Source organism: Prionailurus viverrinus, chromosome B3 (assembly GCF_022837055.1).
Source record: "Prionailurus viverrinus isolate Anna chromosome B3, UM_Priviv_1.0, whole genome shotgun sequence".
In the NCBI taxonomy this organism is placed as follows: Eukaryota; Metazoa; Chordata; class Mammalia; order Carnivora; family Felidae; genus Prionailurus; species Prionailurus viverrinus.
This window is the reverse complement of record NC_062566.1, coordinates 23,916,381-23,937,073: the sequence shown is the minus strand read 5'-3', so window position 1 is coordinate 23,937,073 and position 20,693 is coordinate 23,916,381. Positions and strand designations below refer to the sequence as shown.

At 43.6% G+C, this 20,693-nt stretch overlaps 1 pseudogene; it reads left to right on the top strand.

Moving 5' to 3' along the window:
- LOC125168027 (splicing factor, proline- and glutamine-rich-like) overlaps positions 1 to 15,333 on the top strand; it is a 127,517-nt pseudogene extending 112,184 nt beyond the window's left edge.
- The last annotated feature ends 5,360 nt before the right edge of the window (positions 15,334 to 20,693 follow it).

Below are 20,693 nucleotides of genomic sequence, written 5' to 3'. Positions count from 1 at the left end.
TTCCTGGCCAATTGAGGGCTCTCAGTCTCATATCCCATGGAATAGGCGACTCTCCAGGCCTTGACTGTTCAGTGCTTAGCAGGGTACAATCTTTGTGGGAGTGGGTAGCTACATTGACTCCTGCCCCTCGTTGATGGGCATCCTCACATTCTGAAGAACAGTCTGTACATGTGCAGTATGCTCCAGGACCTGATCAGCACACAAATGCCTTTTGAATAAATAGTGCACCGAAGCTTTGTTCCCACTATGATGTGGTCATCAGATGGAAGCACATATTTATTCCCAGATTCACCTTTGTCCTGATCTACTGATCGGATGGGCAGAAAAACACCAAAAGCCAAAGGTTTCACTCCCTTTCTTAAGATAGAATGATACCCTTTTGATTACAGGGCTCCAAAAGATAGCTTATAGAGGACTTCCTTAAACCAAAGCCCACAACATGTCCTTCTGATTTCTGAGCCAGCTAATTGCAAATACAATGGGCTGGTCACTTCATTCTCATTATCCAATTCTCACTCCTAATAAAGAACTCTGACCCTCCGTGTATCCATTTTACACCACATTGCTTCTACTTCAATCTAGGGTTTTTTGGGGGGTTGCATAAAAATTGAGTCTTTCAGAGTAATATCTCTAAAGAGTAATATTTACTTCTGAAAGTAGAATCTGGTCCAGACCTTGTGTTTGTGGGATAACTTGAGCAAAATGCCCCAGCCACTTTAGTTTCATGACTATATGGACAACCAGGTCCCTAAGGCATTAGAAGAGATCTAGCATAGAACTGTTTCTGTGGAGGTTGGGAAGGAGGTATTAGGAGAGAGCTGGCCAACTTTCTCAGCTGAGGGAAAATTAAAGACATCTTCCCAAGTTTATCCCAATTTACACTGGAAATGCCAAGATTTGACCCTCCTTGCACCCATTTCCTTCCCTTGGCTATATTTCCGACTATTGTTTTTCTCCCATAGGAGCCATGGAGCCACCACTCAGCTGACATCCGTGGGTAGGCTGCAAACTCCACTCTGCTCCTGTGCTCAGTGAGGGCTATCAGGCTCTCATCTACGAAAGGAAAGATGGCCTTTAGACCCTCAGTGCTTGGTGCTTTGCCTGCTGTGGTATGGAAGGTGAAGGGGAGCCAGCTTGCCTCCCTGACCTGCATGATTGAGTTTCTTTCATTCTTAAAAGCAGTTTGCACATGGGCAGAATGAACCAGGAGGAGTTTAGCACTGGAAGAGCCCTTTCCAAAACAAGGAAACAAAATCCTTGTTCCAGATTTCTGAACAAGAGCCATCAGAAACGAATAGCTACACCTCAAACACTGATGGCTCTATCAACTGATGGACAAAGAGGGAGGGATAAAGTCAGAAATCACAGGCTCCTAAAGAAGGAATGCAGACTCCTTACTGACAGGCCTTCCAGGTGTAGTCCTTCAGAGGGCTCCCTTTGCCTAAGCCCACAGACATTTCTGATTCCAAATACAACCTGGTTGATAGGAGACTGGTGCTGGGTACTTCATTCTCAACATTCTCCGCATCTCATATGTGATGAAGAATTCTGCCAGTCTGGGTCTCACTTCCACCACTTACCGCTTTTTATGAAAAATGGTTCTGCATGGAAACAGTTCCAACAGTTCCAACAGTTCCTTCTCAATTTGGTTTCAGAATGATGTGGCCATCTTCAAACTTAGGGTGTGTAAATGTGCTTGGGGAGAATGCTTCTGGGTAGGCTAAGCCAGAGATTAGAGGGGGACTCCAACTCCTGTGTGAAACAAGGGGAAAGGAACATATATATCTCCTTCCAAAATTTTATCTATGCCCATTTGATTGAGAACTCTGACTCTCATTGTGGTCATTCCTATCCCATTGCTGCTCTTCTAACTTGGTCTCATTACACATAACAATACCATGGGTCATTCCCTTTCACAACCAATGTCCAAGGACTGGAGGTGAATCCAGGCAGTTTCTGAGCCAATGCAGGTCCCTAAGAGTCTGATATCCCAGAAGACAGCTAGCCCTCCTATACCTGAGGCCTCATTGCTTAGCAGGCTAAAGTGTTAGGGGGATAAGTAGCCACAGTGACTCCTACCTGAATTGTTAGAGAGACCTTCATGCAGAGGAACAGTCTAAACCTGTAGGTATGCTCCATGATGTGATCAATGCCGAAAAAGACTTTTGAATAAATAGTGCACCAAGGGCTTGTTCCCAGTACTTGATCATCACATTCTTCACAACTGAGAGCCACTGCTGCCCTTATCTAGTGATACAATGGGAGGAAACACACCAGAAGTCAAAATTTCCATTTCTGAAGAAATGCTCACAGGGGTCACAGGGCCTCTTCCTTTTGAGTACTCCTGTACTCAAACCTTACACAAGGTTCTTTTGGATCCTGAGCAAGCCACCTTGCTCATGTATTGTGCTGTTCAGTTTATTCTAAATGGTATCCAATTCTCATCCTCGGTGAAGAACTCTGACCCCTGGTGTTTCACGTCTCATGACATTGCTTTATTATCCATCAAAGATCATCTTGGGGCCCATACAAAGGCAGTCGTTCAGATGAATATCTCCAGTTTGCAAATATCCAATGTGACCAGCCCTGGTGATGGTGGGACAAGTGTAGCCAAGAGGCCCTGGCATTTTGGTTTGGGGACTACATGGGCATCCAGAGCCCTAGGGCACTGGAAGGGGCCCAGATGAGGACTGTTTGTGTGGAAACTGGACCAGACATATTAGTGGAACCTGGCCCCCTAGTGGGGCCTAGGGGATATGAAGTTCAGCATCTTCTTTCTGCATTGATCACATCCCCATTGGAAGGAAATATTGAATGCACGTTGGTCTTGGCTGCAGCCATTCCTTTACCCGACTGCTATTTCTGACTCAGTCTTTGTTCACCCTTGAGGGGTATGGAGCTGCTACTCCCTCAGTAGGCACCAAGGGATGGGTGTCAGGTTCCCACTGGGTCCTGCGCTCAAGGACAGCCATCAACTTCAGCTATCCCTGAGATTAGCCCTTCTCTCCATGAGTGTGGTGCTTGACTCTTTGAAGCACGGGGTGGCAGGAAGAGAGCCAGCTTGCTTCATTGTTCTGCCTGATTGAGGTGCCCTCCTTCTGCAAAGCAGACAGTTCACAAAGGAGCAGTAGTCTCCAGAAGCTGGTCACCACTGAAAGAGCCCTTTACAGGAAGCTGGCACCAGAGCCCTTTGCCATACTATGGAACAAGAGCCCTGGGACCCTTCCAGCTGCAGCACTGTCACAGCTCCCTCCATTCAATGATGGGAAAAACGAGAAAAGCAAAGTCCCAGGGCTCTGTAGATCCTTCCAAAAGAAGGCAGGCCTTTTCCTGTAGGGCTCCCAGATGCAGACGCTAGAGGGCACTTTGGTCTAGGCCCTCCGATGTTTCTTTTTCCCACAGACAGGTTGCCAGGAGCTGGTGCTGAGCACTTCCTTCTCCACAGAATTCCCCTCCCAATCTCTGAAGAGCTCTGGCGTCCTTATCTTCCTGTACACGTTTGCTCTTTTGTAGAAACAATTTTGCAGAGCTCTGGGTTTGGTTTGTTTTGTTTTTATAAAACTTTACATATGTTTGCTCTTTTGTAGAAAGAGTGTTCTTCTCTCAACCCATTAAGAGTGTCTGAGAGGGGCACCTGGGTGGCTCAGTCAGTTAAGCGTCCGAATTTGGCTCAGGTCATGATCTCACGGTTCACAAGTTGGAGCCCTGCATCGGGCTCTGTGGTGACAGCTCAGAGCCTGGAGTCTGCTTCAGATTCTGTGTCTCCCCCTCTCTCTGCCCCTCCTCTGCTCATGCTCTGTCTCTATCTAAAAATAAATAAAAACTTTTTTTAAAAATTTTTAAAAAAGAGTCAGTGTCTGAGAGTCATATTCTCTCTGTTTCACCTGGAAGTCTGGTTTAGTCTTTGTGAATGTGGGAGAGATTTTGCCACAGGGCTCCCTCTCAATTAATTATCAGATATATGTGGCTATTAATATTCTCAGGGCATTTGTAGTTGTCCAACAGAGGATTTTTTTGTGTATTGCCTGGGACAGAGATTTGGGCAGAGAGCCTGCTTCCTTCTGTGCAAGGGCAAATGAATTAATACATCTTCTTTCCAAGTTGATCCCAGTTCCCATTGGAAATGTCAAGCTTTGCTTCCCCTTGAGCCCATTTCCTTCCCCTCACTGTATTTCTATTTTTAGGAGCCATACAGCTATTAGTCCCTCAGTTAGCACCCCTAGGTGGGCCACAAACTCTAACTCTGCTCCTGTGTTCATTGAGAGCACTCAGGCTCTGATCTACCAAAGGACAGATGGCCTTATTCCCTGAGTGCTGGTGATTGGCCTGCCATGGTATGGGAGGTGAAGGGGAGCCAGCTTGCATCACTGACCTGGATGCTTATTTGCCTTCCTTCTGAGAAGCAGTTTGCTTAGGGTTCATATAGACCAGGAGGTGGCCATCCCTGGAGAAGCCTCTTCCAGGAATAGGGAATGAAGTCCTTGTTCCAGACTCCTGAGCAAGAGCAAGCAGAACCTAATAGCTAAACCATTGCTGCTTCCATCAACTGATGGGGGGGGGGGGGTAGGCAAAGCCAGACATCTCTGGATCCTCAAGAAATAATGCAGGCTTCTTGCTGACTGGGTTCTCAGCTGGAGTCCTTCAGAACACTCCCTTTGCCTAAGCCCACAGGCATTTTTTTTTCCAGATACAAGCAAGCCTATAAGAAACTGTGCTGGGTACTTCATTCTCCACCTCTCATGTAATATGCAGAACTCGGGCAGTCTGTCTCCATTTCCACCACTTAGCCCTTTTTGTGAAAAAAAGTTCTGTGTGGAAATTATCCAAGGCCAGGTTTTAGAGTAATAGCCTTCTTCTTTCAGTTTGGAAGTTCAGTGGGTCCTTATGATGGTGATATATGTATATATAGGTGATATAGGGCCCTTCTCAATTTTGTTTTAGAATTATGTGGCCACTCCCAAATCTGAGGTGTGTAAAGCTGCCCAGGAAGAATGTAGGTTAAGCCAGTGGTTAAGGAAGGATCCTGCCTCCTATGTGGGACAAGAGGAAAGGATTCTAGAGATAAGTCCTTCTTTAATTTAACATGTGCCCATTAGAATGCAGAACTTTCAGCGTCGCTCCTTATCAGGGAAATACAAATCAAAACCACACTCAGGTATCACCTCACGCCAGTCAGAGTGGCCAAAATGAACAAATCAGGAGACTATAGATGCTGGAGAGGATGTGGAGAAACGGGAACCCTCTTGCACTGTTGGTGGGAATGCAAATTGGTGCAGCCACTCTGGAAAGCAGTGTGGAGGTTCCTCAGAAAATTAAAAATAGACCTACCCTATGACCCAGCAATAGCACTGCTAGGAATTTAACCAAGGGATACAGGAGTACAGATGCATAGGGCCACTTGTACCCCAATATTCATAGCAGCACTCTCAACAATAGCCAAATTATGGAAAGAGCCTAAATGTCCATCAACTGATGAATGGATAAAGAAATTGTGGTTTATATACACAATGGAATATTACGTGGCAATGAGAAAAAATGAAATATGGCCTTTTGTAGCAACGTGGATGGAACTGGAGAGTGTGATGCTAAAATAAGCCATACAGAGAAAGACAGATACCATATGGTTTCACTCTTATGTGGATCCTGAGAAACTTAACAGGAACCCATGGGGGAGGGGAAGGAAAAAAAAAAAAGTTAGAATGGGAGAGAGCCAAAGCATAAGAGACTGTTAAAAACTGAGAACAAACTGAGGGTTGATGGGGGGTGGGAGGGAGGAGAGGGTGGGTGATGGGTATTGAGGTGGGCACCTTTTGGCATGAGCACTGGGTGTTGTATGGAAACCAATTTGTCAATAAATTTCATTAAAAAAAAAAGAAAAAATAAAAAGAAAAAAAAAGAATGCAGAACTTTGACTCAGCTTTTAGCCATTCTTATCCCAATGCTGCTTTTCTAACTTGACCTCAGTTCGCCCACCAAGATCATGGGGCTTTCCCCTTCACAACCAAGTTCCAAGGATTAGAGGTGATTTTCCAGGTGGTTCCTGAGCCAAAGGAGGGCTCTCAGAGTCTGATGTCCCAGAGGACAGCTGATCCTTTGTCCCTGAGCTCTTTTTGCCTAGCAGGCTCATAGTGTTACTAAATGATTGCTCTTCTATGGAAACAAGGTTCTTCCTGGAATACTTTCAGAGTTAGTGTCTCAGAGTCCTGTCTTTTCCTATTAAGTGGGGAGTTTAGGACAATCCTGGTGAATGTGCAAGAGGCTTGCCACTGGGCCCCTAGGAAATGGGTTTCAGAATTTGTAGATATCACCTTGCCTAGGGTACCTTCAGGTGCCCAGTGGCAAATGCTTGTGTGTAGGCTAAGCCAAAAGTTTTAGGAAGGGAGCTGGAGTACTGTCTGGATCGAGAGTTAATGAAGAAAGATATCTCCTTGCCAGATGGATGCCATTCCCTTTGGAGATGCAGAACTTTGGCACTGCTTGTACTCATCCCCATTCCCCACATTGCTGCTTTTCTAGCTAGGCCTCAGTTCACATTCCAGGACCACGGGGCTGTCACCTACACAGCCATGGTTGTATGAATGGCGCCAGTTTCCCAGTCAGTTCCTGAGGAAATTGAAGGCTCTCTGGATCTAATATCCCAGAGGAAACCGGCCCTTCTTTTCTGAGTACATGTTTAGCTTGCCAGGGTATGCACGAGCATGAGCAGCCAGTTGGCCTCCCTCCCCTCATGAATGGAGATCCTTTCATTTTGATGAACAGCAGGTTTTCCTGTGGGCAGGATGCTCCAGGATCTGGTCGGCACAGATCTATTATAAAGAGTGAAATCTTGTCTTTTGCAGCAACATGGATGGACCTGATGCTAAATGAAACCAGTCAGTCAGAGAAAAACAAATTCCATATCACTTCACTTCATATGTGGAATTTAAGAAACAAAAGAAATTCACAAAGAAAATGTAGATGAAATGAAAAAAACTATTCTTAATTATAGAGAACTGATGTTTACTAGAGTAAGGTGTTTTGGCTGATGGGTGAAAGAGGTGAAGTGGTTTAAAAGTACATTTATTGTGATGAGAACTGAGTGATAACAGAATTGGGTTTTTTTTATTTTTTTAAAGATTTTCTTTAAGCTTATTTATTTTGAGAGAGAGAGAGAGAACAAGGTGAGGGGCAGAAAGAGAAGGAGAGGCAGAACCCAAAGCAGGTTCCATGCTGTCACTGCAGAGCCCATTGTGGGGCTCCAACTCACAAACTGGGAGATCATGACCTGAGCCAAAAGCAAGAGTCTGATGCTAAGCAAGTGAGCCACCCAGGTAACCCAATAGAATTGTTGAATCACTATATTGTACACCTGAAACTCATAGTATGTTAAATATACTGGAATAAATTTTTTAATGTTTATTTATTTTATATTTTTTGAGTTAAAAAAATTTATTCCAGGGGCTCCTGGGTGGCTTAGTCAGTTGAGCGTCCAACTTTGGCTCAGGTCATGATATCATAGCTTATGAGTTTGAGCCCCGTGTCAGGCTCTGTGCTGACAGCTCAGGGCCTGGAGCCTGCTTTGGATTCTCCCTCTCTCTCTGCCCCTCTCCCACTCACATTCTTTTTTGTGCCAGTACCATATTGTCTTGATGATTACAGCTTTGTAGTAGAGGCTAGAGTCTGGGATGTGATGCCTCTGCTTTGGTCTTCTTCAAAATTACTTTGGCTATTTGGGGTCTTTTGTGGTTCCATACAAATTTTAGGATTGCTTGTTCTAGAAGAATGCTGGTACAATTTTGATTGGGATTGCATTGAATGTGTAGATAGCTTTGCGTAGTATTGACATTTCAACAATATTTATTCTTCCAATCAGTGAGCATGGAATGTTTTTTTCCATTTCTTTGTATCTTCTACAATTTCCTTCATAAGCTTTCTATAGTTTTCAGCATACAGATCTTTTACATCTTTGGTTAGGTTTTTTCCGAGGTATTTTATGCTTCTTGGTGCAATTGTGAATGGGATCAGTTTCTTTATTTGTCTTCCCGTTGCTTCATTATTAGTGTATAAGAATGCAACTGACTTCTGTACATTAATTTTGTATCCTACCAGTTTGCTCATTTCATGTATCATTTCTAGCAGACTTTTGGTGGAGTCTATCAGGTTTTCCATGTATATTATGTCATCTGCAAAAAGTGAAAGCCTGACTTCATCTTTGCCAATTTTGATGCCTTTGATTTCCTTTGTTGTCTGATTGCTGATGCTAAAACTTCCAGCACTATGTTAAACAACATTGGTGAGAGTGGACATCCCTGTCATGTTCCTGATCTCAGGAGGAAAGCTCTCAGATTTTCCCCATTGAGGATGATATTAGATGTGGGCTTTTCATAAATGGCTTTTATGATGTTTAAGTATGTCCCATCTATTCCGAATTTCTCGAGGGTTTTTATTAAGAAAGGATGCTGAATTTTGTCAAATGCTTTTTCCGCATCAATTGGCAGGATCATTAGGTTCTTTTCTTTTCTTTTATTAATGTGATGTATCACATCGATTAATTTGTGAATACAGAACCAGCCCTGCATCCCAGGAATGAATCCTACTTGATCATCGTGAATAATCCCTTTTATATGCTGTTGAATTCAATTTGCTAGTGTCCTGTTAAGAATTTTTGCATCCATATTCATCAGGGATATTGGCCTGTAGTTCTCTTTTTTTACTGGGTCTCTGTCTGGTTTAGGAATCAAAGTAATACTGGCTTCATAGAATGAGTCTGGAAGTTTTCCTTCCCTTTCTATTTCTTGGAATAGCTTGAGAAGGATAGGTATTATCTCTGCTTTAAACGTCTGGTAGAACTCCCCTGGGAAGCCATCTGGTCCTGGACTCTTATTTGTTGGGAGATTTTTGATAACTGATTCAATTTCTTCGCTGGTTATGGGTCTGTTCAAGCTTTCTATTTCCTCCTGATTGAGTTTTGGAAGAGTGTGGGTGTTCAGGAATGTGTCCATTTCTTCCAGGTTGTCCAGTTTGTTGGCATATAATTTCTCATAGTATTCCCTGATAATTGCTTGTACTTCTGAGGGATTGGTTGTAATAATTCCATTTTCATTCATGATTTTATCTATTTGGGTCTTCTCCCTTTTCTTTGTGAGAAGCCTGGCTAGAGGTTTATCAATTTTGTTTATTTTTTCAAAAAAACAACTCGTGGTTTCACTGATCTGCTCTACAGTTTTTTTAGATCCTATATTGTTTATTTCTGCTCTCTTTATTATTTCTCTTCTGCTGGGCTTGGGGTGTCTTTGCTGTTCTGCTTCTATTTCCTTTAGGTGTGCTGTTACATTTTGTATTTGGGATTTTCTTGTTTCTTGAGATAGGCCTGGATTGCAATGTGTCTTCCTCTCAGGACTGCCTTTGCTGCATCCCAAAGCATTTGGATTGTTGTATTTTCATTTTCATTTGTTTCCATATATTTTTAATTTTTTTCTCTAATTGTCTGGTTGACCCATACATTCTTTAGTAGGGTGTTCTTTAACCTCCATGCTTTTGGAGGTTTTCCAGACTTTTTCCTGTGGTTGATTGCAAGTTTCATAGCATTGTGTTCTGAAAGTATGCATGGTATGATCTAAATTCTTGTATACTTATGAAGGGCTGTTTTGTGACCCAGTCAGTATGTGATCTATCTTGGAGAATGTTCCATGTGCACTCAAGAAGAAAGTATATTCTGTTGCTTTGGGATGCAGAGTTCTAAATATATCTGTCAAGTCCATCGGATCCAATGTATCATTCAGGGCCCTTGTTTCTCTTTTGTTACCTTGTTAGCTCTTCTTGATGGATAGACCCTGTAATTATTATATAATGCCCTTCTTCATCTCTTGTTACAGCCTTTAATTTAAAGTCCAGTTTAATTTAAACTCCAGTTTGTTTGTTTTTTTTTTTTACTTCCAGTAGCATGATAGATCTCCATACCCTCACTTTCAATCTGAAGGTGTCCTCAGGTCTAAACTGAGACTCTTGTAGACAGCAAATAGATGGGTCTTGTTTTTTTATCCATTCTGATACCCTGTGTCTTTTATTTGGAGCATTTAGTCCACTTACATTCAGTGTTATTGAAAGATATGGGTTTAGAGTCATGTCTGTAGGTTTCATGCTCAGTCAGACCCTAGGTCTGTCTCCAGCCCACTGCTGGGGCCACAGTCGAACTGGTGTGTACATTATCTTCCCTTCTCCCAGAGGCAGGACTCACTGTGGAGTCGTGTGGCCCCTCTCTGGGCTACTTGCACACTGCCAGGCTTGTGGTGCTGATTTGATGGGATCTGGCCTATTAGCCAGGGTGGATCCGTAAGGTGCACAGGGGCGGGATGGGCAGGCTTAGCTCACTTTGTCATTCGCGGTCCCCTGTGGGAGTGGCCCTGCAGCACCAGGAGGGAGGCAGATCCGTCGGAGGGATGCATCCACAGAAGCACAGCTTTGGGTGTTTGCGCAGTGCAAGCAAGTTCAGTGATGAAACCTGGTTCCTTTTGGGATTTTGGCTGGGGGATGGGAGAGGGAGATGGCGCTTGCCAGTGCCTTTGTTCCCCGCTGAGCTGAGCTCTGTCTTCCTGGGGCTCAACAACTCTCCCTCCTGGTGTCCTCTTGCCCTCCCGCTCTCCGAGCAGAGCTGTTGACTTTTAACATTCCAGATGTTAAGTCCCACTGGCTGTCAGAACTCACGAAGTCTGGCCCCTCTGCTTTTGCAAGCCAGACTTCAGGGGCTCTGCCTTGCTGGGCAGGCTGCCCCTCCACTGTCCCGGCTCCCTCCTGCCAGTCTGTGTGGCATGCACCGCCTCTCCACCCTTCCTGCCCTCTTCCCTGGGCCTCTTGTCTACACTTGGCTCCAGAGAGTCCGGTCTTCTAGTCTTCTGGCAGTTTTCTGGGTTATATAGGCAGATGTGGGTGGAATCTGCAGAATGAGGTGAGCCCAGCATCCTCCCATGCCACCATCTTCTCCAGATGTGACATTTTCATGTGTGGTATAAAAAATACCTTAAACACAACTAAAAATACCCAATGTCATCAAAATAAAATGCAATCAGCCACTGTCCTATAAAAACAATTACATTAACCAAGTAGTAATATATATGTCATATACTTATATGAAACATATTGTGTATAATATATAGTTTGTATAATATACAGTGTATAATAGGTATATAACATTTATTACATATATACACAAAACATATATTAGTAATATACAATATAAAATCAAATATTGTAATAGTAAAATATAATCCAAAATAAAATTAGAAAATATACCATGCTGAAATCAGAAGCCCATTAGAACAAATAGATTATAAATTTTTATGCAGTTTTATGCAGAATTGGATTATATTGTATGACCCAAGTGAAATTTTTTTAAATCTTTTTTTTAAAGTTTATTATTGACAGAGAGAGACAGAAGCATGAGCATGGGAGGGGCAGAGAAAGGAGGAGACACAGAATCCAAAGCAGGCTCCAGGCTCCAAGCTGTCAGCACAGAGCCTGACACAGGGCTTGAATGCACAAACTGCAAGATCATGACCTGAACCGAAGTCACATACTTAAATAACTGAGCCACCCAGGCACCCCACAACCAAGTGAAATTTGGAGAGCTTTCTGCTCTCCAAAGATAAATCCTGACTATATGTAAACATGCATGCTGATTAGAAGCCCTCTTCCCCAAAGTGAGAAGACCAAAGTGAGAAAGTCACTTTAAAATATAATAGGGGGGCACCTGGGTGGCGCAGTCGGTTAAGCGTCCGACTTCAGCCAGGTCACGATCTCGCGGTCCGGGAGTTCAAGCCCCGCCTCAGGCTCTGGGCTGATGGCTCGGAGCCTGGAGGCTGTTTCCGATTCTGTGTCTCCCTCGCTCTCTGCCCCTCCCCCGTTCATGCTCTGTCTCTCTCTGTCCCAAAAATAAATAAACGTTGGGAAAAAAAATTAAAAAAAAATATAATAGGAAAATGTAAAGCTTTAACAACACATAGGAAGATATTTTCTGATTTAGAAAATAGAGGATACATAATGACATAGGCAATGAAGAATCTGTGGATAAAATATTAAATTCTTACAGGAAAGAGGCTTATAACAAAAAATTAGACTATAGTAACCTAATTTTACTTTTGCATGGAGATACACAAAATTAAACTAAATGCCTTCAGATTTTTATTTTTAATAGGAGAAAATTTGATTTGCAATGAATTACTATATGCATTTAAAATGCAGTCACTATCTTCACTCTTTAATATTCTGAAAATTTAAGTTTTGATATATTTTATGACAATAGTTTTATTTTTTCATCTTTTTAATTTATTATTTTTTTAACAATTGCAAATGTTTTATTTGATAAGGGGTTAATATCTAAAATGTATAAAGATTAAAGATGGGCAGAGGTCCTGAATGGACAATATCCCACAGAAGACATGACCAACAGACACATGAAAAATGTTTAATACCACCAATAATCAGGGAAATTCAAGTCAAAACCACAACAAGACACCATCCCACACTTCCCAGAATTGCTGAAACAAAAGATAGAAGCAATAACAATTGCTGTTGAGGATGCGGAGAATAAGAAACATTCATGTCCTTTTGGTGGGATAGGAAACTGGTGCAGATACCGCAGAACGTAGCATGGAGGTTCTTCAAAAAATCAAAAACAGAATTACCGTACATCCAGCAATTCCACCACCAGGTAATTAACCCACAGAAAACGAAAACACTAATTCAAAAGGATACATACACCACTATTTTCATTGAAGCATTATTTACAATTTGCATATCTAATAATCTCTAGATTTGAAATCAACCCAAGGGCCCACTGAGAGATGAATGGACAAAGGCAATATGGCACACAGCACACACACACACACACACACACACTGAAATACTACCCAGCTGTAAAAAAGAATGAAGTCTTGCCATTTGCAACATTACACCCTATAGGGTATAATGCTAAACGAAATAAGTCAGAGAAAGACAAATACCACATGACCTCACTCATATGTAGAATTTAAGAAACAAAGGCCTGTGTCATCCGCCATTTTATGCAAAGCAAGGTGGCCTCCACGTTCCCAGAGCGTCCTCTCCGCTTCTGCCTCGACCGCCTCTTGATAACAGACATGTCTCGCCTTGAGCTGTGGCGGTGGCGGTGGCGGCTTCCACTGGCGCGGAGGAGGCGGCGGCCGGGGCAGCCTCCACGACTTCCGCTCCCCGCCGCCTGGCATGGACCTCAATCAGAACCGGGGACCAATGGGGCCCAGCCCGGGCCAGGGTGGCCCCAAGACCCCAATCTCCCAATCCCCCAATCCCACCACCAGCAGCAGCAACAGCAGCAGCCACCGCCGCAACAACCGCCGCATCAGCAGCCGCCTCCACCGCCACATGACTCGTCCAAGCCCGTCGTTCCTCAGGAACCCAGCCCAGCTCCCGGAGTGGGCAGCGCTCCACCAGCCTCCAGCTCGGCACCGCGCGCCATTCCCCCGACCTCTGGGGCCCCCACGGGGCCAGGCCCCACCCCGAACCCGCTGCCCGCTGTCACCTCGGCGCCCCCTGGGGAGCCACCGCCTGAGCTGTCGAGCAGCGGCGTCCCCACCACTCCACCCCAGGCCGGGGGTGCCCCCCGCCTCCACCCGCAGGGGACCTGGGCCCCGGTCCTAAGCAGGGCCCAGGACCCGGAGGCCGGAAAGGCGGCAAAATGCCAGACGAGCCAAAGCCCGGCAGCGGCCCGGGCCTAAGCACTCCTGGCGGCCACCCCAAGCCACCACACCGAGGCGGCAGGGAGCCCCGAGGAGGCCGGAGGCCGGCAACACCACCCACCCTACCACCAGCAGCACCACCAGGGGCCCCCACCCGGCGGGTGCGGTGGCAGCAGCGAGAAGATCTCCAACTCGGAGGGGTTTAAAGCCAACTTGTCTCTGTTGAGGAGGCCTGGAGAGAAAACTTACACTCAGCGTTGTTGGTTATTTGTTGGGAATCTACCTGCTGATATCACAGAGGATGAATTCAAAAGACTATTTGCTAAATATGGAGAACTAGGAGAAGTTTTTATTAACAAAGGCAAAGGATCTGGATTTATTAAACTTGAATCTAAAGCACTGGCTGAAATTGCCAAAGCTGAACTTGATGATACACTGATGAGAGGTAGACAGCTTCGGGTTCACTTTGCCATACATGCTGCCACCCTTTCTGTTGGAAACCTTTCACCTTATGTTTACAATGAACTGTTGGAAGAAGCTTTTAGCCAGTTTGGTCCTATTGAAAGGGCTGTTGTAATTGTGGATGATCGTGGGAGGTCTACAGGGAAAGGCATTGTTGAGTTTGCTTCCAAACCAGCAGCAAGGAAAGCATTTGAAAGATGCAGTGAAGGTGTTTTCTTACTAACAACAACTCCTCGTCCAGTCATTGTGGAACCACTTGAGCAATGAGATGATGAAGAAGGCCTTCCTGAAAAACTTGCACAGAAGAATCCAATGTATCAAAAGGAGAGAGAAACCCCTCCTCATTTTTCCCAGCATGGCACATTTGAGTATGAATATTCTCAGTGATGGAAATCCCTGGATGAAATGGAGAAACAACAAAGGTAGCGACTTGAAAAAAACATGAAAAATACAAAGGACAAATTGGAAAGTGAAATGGAAGATGCTTATCATGAACATCAGGCAAATCTTTTGCGTCAAAATCTGATGAGATGCCAGGAAGAATTAAGATGCATGGTAGAACTTCACAATCAAGAAATGTAGAAATGTAAAGAAATGCAGCTAAGGCAAGAAGAACAACGTAGAAGGGAAGAAGAGATGATGATTCGTCAATGTGAAATGGAAGAACAAATGAAATGCCAAAGAGAAGAAAGTTATCGCCGGATGGGCTACATGGATCCAAGAGAAAGAGACATGAGAATGGGTGGAGGAGGAGCAAGGAACATGGAGATCCCTATGGTTCAGGAGACCAGAAATTTCCACCTCTAGGTGGTGGTGGTGGCATAGGTTATGAAGCTAATCCTGGAGTTCCACCAGCAACCATGAGTGGTTCCATGATGGGAAGCGACATGGTAAGAATGATGTTGGCTGATATCGGAGTACTCATTCACTTCAAGTGGATAAGCTATTAATCTCAAGGCAATATCCCACAACATGAGCCAAGAAGGAAAGCCACAACTTGTTAGACTCAGGAAGAGTCTGGGATCAGGTGAACTGTGTCCAGAAAACCAGTGAGTAAGAGGGCAGAGGAATGAGCAACCTAATTGTTGTTAATAAAGACATTTTAAAATCAGAAAAAAAAGAATTTAAGAAACAAAACAAATGACCAAAGAGAGAAAGAGACATTCAAAAATGCTCAAACTCTTAAATACACAGTACAAATTGTGCTGACAAATACTTAACATAATCTCTTCGTTTTATTTTATTTTTTCAATTCTTAAATTTTATTTATTTATGTTTTTTTTAAATTTAAATCCAAGTTAGTTAACAGATAGTGTAATAATGGTTTCAAGAGTAGAATTTAATGGTTCATCACTTACATAAAACACCCAGTGCTCCATTCCAACAAGTGCCCTCCTTAGTGCCCATCACCCATTTAGCCCATCCCCAACCCAACACCCCTCCAGCAAACCTCAGTTTCCTCTCTGCATTTGAGTCTCTTATGGTTTGCCTCTCTGATTTTATCTTATTTTTCCTTTCCTCCCCATGTTCATCTGTTGTGTTTCTCAAATTCCCTGTGAGTGAAATCATATGATATCATGATAATAGTTTTAAACTGAAAGCAGTTGTTAGTATTTTTTAAATCATCATTGTGTTTTGATCTTCTAAAACTGATCCATTATTTTATTATTATATTCTTATACATTTGGTAGTGGTCTGGATTTATTGTTGTTTTTAAATAATACTACACTTAACAATACTAGTCACATGAAGTCCTGCAAAGATACTTAATGAGTTAATAGTAAAAATATCTAAGATTGTCACTATATTATGAGAAAATGTCAAACACACAAAATAGTCTCTTTCGAAAACAAGAAGTGTATTTTAAATACAGATAATTTGTCTTCATTTAAAGCCAATAAAATAAAATAATAATAAATTCTGATTTTGACATACTTGAAATATTGTATCATAAAGCGATGTCTTTTTTTGATGTGTTTTAATACACCTACTACTTACTTTTTCAATATTATTTAAATACCTTCACGCTATAGGAAAAATTAACCATTAAAAATTAATGAAAGTAGGTGTATAAGCTTACACTTTTACCCTTAGGCCTGTGGATTCCATATGTCTCTAACAGGTACATCCCATGTCCCCCAGCTCATTGGACTGGAAGGTCCTTATATCCTGTATATTCTTTTCATCATCATCCATGTGTTTATCTCTCTCTGAACTGTGCAGGGATTTCTTCCCATGAAACAACCCTGAGTCTGTAAACAACCCCAGAGCATTATTTTGACCCACCAAGTCCTTTAAAGAACAGGTCCTGTTGTAAAGTAAGTAGTGTTAAAGCAGAGAATAATCCACATATCCACATGGGAATGGTCCAAAAAAAACAAACAAAACAAAAAACAAGACTCTGTGCCTCTGGGACAAGCTGCAGCACAGCCCCTTGCTGAGCCCTTGTGGCACCAAAAGGGAGTGTTTTCCTCACACTGACACCACCTATCCAGTCCTGAAGCCATGAACCTTGTTGGAAGTTCCTAAGGAAATTATCTCACCAAGGACATGCTGATGTACTCTAAAGGAACACTCACTCACGTGTTGCAAGATACTCAGGAAGGGTGACTTCTCGCTCCCCCTGCTGGCTATTGGGTGCAGTGCAGGATGTTGAGGACCCACTTTGGGACGGCCACGCATGCTCTTTCAGCTGTCCAGGGCAGTGCAGGATGTTCTGGGATCACAAGGAGATGTGTACCTCCTCCCAGTGGGGATGCTAAATCGTTTAAAAGCTCAATGTCCCAGTCTTTTTTGCTGATTGCACCATGAGTGATGCTTTGCTCTAGCCATGCTCTAGCCACACTCTTGCCTGGAACATGCCTCATTGCTTGAAGCCACGACCTGGAGAGAAAGCGAGTCATCAGGCTTTTGAGTCATCTCAAAAAAATTGCCTCTGTGCCATGACATAATGGCAGTAATAATTTCAGCTCTCTGCAAAGAGCCAGCCATTTCCACCATCAGATTCTCCACTGGGTTTTTAACCTATTAGACACAAAGAATTGCAGCTCTCCTTGGGAGCAAGGTCTTCCTTGATGAACACAATATGTAGACTTGATCATAATCACAAATAACTGAAGCAAAAGAAAGTGGAAAATCTTCGGCTTGTCCTAATTTTGAAATTGTGGTCTAGAGATACTTCCAAAAACTCAGTAGTTATCTAAACAGTGGAACACAGTTGGTATACTTTGGAGCTTGTCAAGGAAGGAATAAAACTGTTTTTTTTTCTCATTTAGCAATTCCTTTGAAAAACTAATGAATAAGGTGGAATATTATACTCATGACCCTTTCTATTATGTTTTTATGCACAAGAAAGTAATCTGCACTCATACTATGTGAAATATATCTGAAAATGTAATAATGGTAAGATATTTAAAATGACACATCTTGGATAACCAAAAAATGATTAAGAGAGAACAGGATCTATGCTTCTTTTTTTTAACTTTTTTTTTTTTTTTTTACTTTTGAGAGAGACAAAGACAGAGTGGGAGTGGGGAAGGGGCATAGAGAGAGGAAGACACAGAATCTGAAGCGGGCTCCAGACTCCAAGCTATCAGCACAGAGCCAGATGCGGGGCTCGAACTCACAAACCGCAAGATCATGACCTGAGCCGAAATCAGACACTTAACCAACAGAGCCACCCAGGTGCCCCTGGGATCTATGCTTCTTAAATAAAGAACCTTATGAGTTATATTTTAAATTTATCCTTTTAAAATTCTGAGTGTTAAAACTCCTTGGGACTTTCTGGTAAGCTCAGAACAGCATCTGTTTTTCCCTCAGATTGTAAGCAAGTCAATATTTAAATTGGTAATTCTGTGTCCATGCATGTCCACAAATCAGCCTGGTGGCATTCCCATGATAGAATTCCCTACATCCGCCCCTCTCATGCCTCATCTTTCCAAGAAGAAAGGTTCCCACCCTCCCCCCATCCCGCCCACGAACTAACCAAAGCATTCAACAATGGCAAAGAATACAGCCATTCATGGGCTTGGGCCTAGCTACCTTAGCTACAAAGCAGTAACAATAAAACTGTTTGTGCACACTTGTGACTGTCTGAGACCATGGACTTCAGAACCACATGGACCCAGAAGTCGTCTTGGCCAGCAAAGGAGAATGCGGGGGTTCTCACTGGCCATTTATATGGACCTTGATCTTGGCAAATAAGAAACCACCACAGATCCAAGTCCCAGCCAAGAAGGGGTGGGAGTGATGCAGGGAATTTTTGCCTTAAAAAGAATTGTATAAGGAAGTGTAGGAATGCTGAAAATCCTATTCATGAATGTTTATGGAAGGAGGCCCAGCTAGAGCTTTAAAACATGCATCACACTCTTTCCCCTGGATATAAGACAAGCAGAAAAAGGAATTTAAAGTACACGGATGAAGATCTTAGGTAGAGGGTGATCATGGAACCCCTATAGGGATACAGGAAAGAAAGTTCTTACTGCACTTAGGCCATTCACAAATTATCTTTTCTCTTCATGCTTTACACATGCAGAGTTTGATCTCTTTACGTTTTTTCCCTACTTAGTGCTGATGCAATTTCAGACATTGAACTAGATAACTTAAAGTTTTTAATACTTTATTGCAATAAACCTCAACAAGAGAAGCCAAAAAATGTTTCCTTTCCTCCAAAGTGTGAAAACCACTGTCCTGGGGTAGGAAGTGGTCCTGGCAAGTGTTAGACTCCCAATTTCAGTGATGGTTGCTATGTCTGTGAAATTAGCTTCAACTTCTACATCCTGGTAGATTTGAGGACTCTTCTGCTTCTTACAAGAGAGCCACACTGAAGTGAACATATCCTCTGAGGAAGGGGAATTTGGGGCCCCTTCACTAGGAAGAGTGTGGCATGGACATTCTCCTTTCTCTCACATACAATAAGCTTGTAACTCCAAGATTTCTTTATTCAAGAGGAAATGTGAGCATCTCGTCATCATTTAAATTAGCATAGGAAGTAAAAGAACCAAATAACAACTCCTAGGCTGTAAAAGAAACATGACTTTAATGTAATATTTAAACTAAACTAGCACTTACTAAATATCACCCCTCCAAATAGGTAAATAGGCCTCAGAGAACTGAAGTCAGGGAGATGGATGGGATCATTTCTTCTTCCCCTGGCCTTCAAGAGACCCCAAGAAGAAGCTCCCAGTGTTCTCCTTCACCTCAGAGCAGGGGTACTGGTGCCCCCAAGCATCTCAGCTGTGTCTCCACAGCCGAGGAAGAGGTTACACTGCCAGCTTGGACACTCACTCACACCTGAACTTGATGATGGCCATTTCTTCTTGGCCTTGACAGATCTGCTGGCTCACTAAGATCAGGGCTCCAGCTGACAAGACAGGATGTAGCTATCAGACAGAGTGACACCTATGAGCCTATCAGGAATCACACTTAAGGAGTCCTTTCCAGTGTCTGACCAGCAGCTAACGTCCAGGTACTCCAAAGGTCACAATGCACCAAGGTCTAGGGCTGACCCAGGGAGCTATGGACACAGATTCTCTGGACTGGCCACCAGGGAGAGTCCAAGCTGCTCTCCACCATCTCCTGCTTGAGCTCATCTCACCTCTCATTCTCACTGAGTCTCTCTGTGTCTTGGAACCAGGCCCCAAATTCTTCCTTAGGGTTGAGGTTGTAATTATTTGCAGCCATCTGAAGCAGCAGGATCTCCCTCATTGCTTTGTATTCCTGGAGCCAGAAGAGAGAAAGACAGGATACAGACAGGACCTCATGGGGGATGCTATAAAGTCTTGTGGGGTGTGAATAATGGGACAGTGGATAGGTCCTGGGTCTTTGCATACATGGGAACCCTCCTTTCCTCAATTCCATCCAGGCCATACCTATTCTCAGAGATAGGTGTAAATAGCGCCTCCTCAAGGAAGTTTGCCTTGATCCCACCCCTTCCCCCTTAACCCCAAATTTCAGTTGGATGGGTCTCTTCTGAATACACATAAAATATGGGATGGAGTCAGGGAGTAATCTGTTTGGGGTGGGGCCATGTCTCTGATTTCCACTCCCCAAACTCTCCCACAGGAAGTATCACAGCTGTTCACCTCATTCCTTTTCTTGAGGTTGATCTTTCCTCCCTGGAAAGCAGACAATCAAAACCCATCAGAAAGAGCCCAGTAGCCATTCTGAGCCCCCTATGCCAAATGCTTCTCATGTTGCACTACCACCAGGTCCCACAATGGGGCCAGGCACACACAGAAAACAGAACAAGGACTTAGGCCAGGTGCTGGGTCCAAAGAAGGGGGGACATGGGGACAGAGGCTCAGGGACCTTATAACCCAGCCCTTTCTGATGGTATACAAAGAGGCTGAGGCCTCAGGCAAGAAAAGACTGCTCATTCACTTAGTTGCTTCCTGACATGGATGGGCCAGATTTCAGTCTCCCCCAAGGTGCCTCATATGAGGAAGAGACTGACCCCAGCTCTGTCAAAAGCTTGTGCGCTTTGCAGTCAGGCAGGTCTGCTGATTTACCAGCCTGGGGAACCCAAACCAATGTCTTATGCAG